Consider the following 1,193-nt stretch of genomic DNA (forward strand, 5'->3'; position numbering starts at 1 on the left):
GAGCACTAGTATGGATACTTATATACTATGGAGGAGTGCTGTCATTGGAATTGAGGGTGAGGAGGAAGGGTATTAGTTCATTTTATTGGATTATATATGACGGTAGTATCTGTTCCCGAAATAACAGTTACCGTGGATGACCATGCAGCTTCTCTAGAAACGAAATGATAATTAAATGTACACCCTAGCTGCAAACAGGCGTTGATGTACTTCATTGGGGACATGCTGAAAATGTGTGCCCCGACCGGGACTCGAACCCGGGATCTCCTGCTTACATGGCAGACGCTCTATCCATCTGAGCCACCGCGGGCACAGAGGATAGTGCGTCTGCAGGGACTTATCCCTTGCACGCTCCCCGTGAGATCGACATTCCCAACATGTCCACACCACTACATTCGTAGTGCGCCTAATAGATGTTTACCCATCAGGAGATCCCGGGTTCGAGTCCCGGTCGGGGCACACATTTTCGTGTCGATGCGGCACAAAGGCACTTGAAAAACAAAAGAACGAGAAGGTTCACCGTTCAAAATTAAGCATTTGTCGTTGTGCTCTACAAGCTCTCCTATGCATTACTGTATATTCTGTTTCCATCTAGTTCTTGAACAAACCACTAACGTTCTCTTTCAGTTCGTTGTCAGTTTCTCAGTACCTTCCAATGGAAAAGTTCCTTCAGTTTCGGAAAAGGATATTGTCAATCGGGGCTAAGTCCAAGCTATAAGGTGAATATTCAGTAACATCCCACTGCAAGAGCCGAAACAAATCCTTCGCCAAGTCAGCAAATGCAGACAAGCGCCATCGTGGAGAGGCAAAAACCGTTGAACAAAATACACGTCGTTTGTTTTCAGCGGCATGGCTTAATCGGTGAAGCGTCCGACATTAATCCGCTCCATTTATAATCTCACCCCTAGGCATGAAGTTTGTGAGTAGGACGACCTTTCGATACCAAAGCGCTGTGCCCATATCTTTCGGTGCTCGGAATTTGATTGACTTTCTTTTATATGTTGTTGGGGATCGTGAATGATGGCATTCCATTGACAGGCGATTTGTCTCTGGATTTGTGCGTGAAACTCAGGTCTTCTCACCAGGTAAAGTGTAACACAAAAACTCCTCGTCAGCCTTGTCGTACCGAATGAGAAAACTCAGTACAGCGCCAGTTCGTTGTCTTTCGTGTTCATGTGTCATAAGTAGAACCA

The 1,193-nt window shown here is 45.8% G+C and overlaps 1 non-coding gene across 1 annotated transcript; it reads right to left on the bottom strand.

Moving 5' to 3' along the window:
- Positions 1-236: 236 nt before the first annotated feature.
- On the bottom strand, positions 237-311 carry Trnat-ugu. The gene has a single exon. It is a non-coding gene; the product is annotated as a tRNA-Thr (tRNA).
- Between the last annotated feature and the right edge of the window lie 882 nt (positions 312-1,193).

This window comes from Schistocerca americana, chromosome 7, assembly GCF_021461395.2.
Source record: "Schistocerca americana isolate TAMUIC-IGC-003095 chromosome 7, iqSchAmer2.1, whole genome shotgun sequence".
NCBI classification, from domain to species: Eukaryota; Metazoa; Arthropoda; class Insecta; order Orthoptera; family Acrididae; genus Schistocerca; species Schistocerca americana.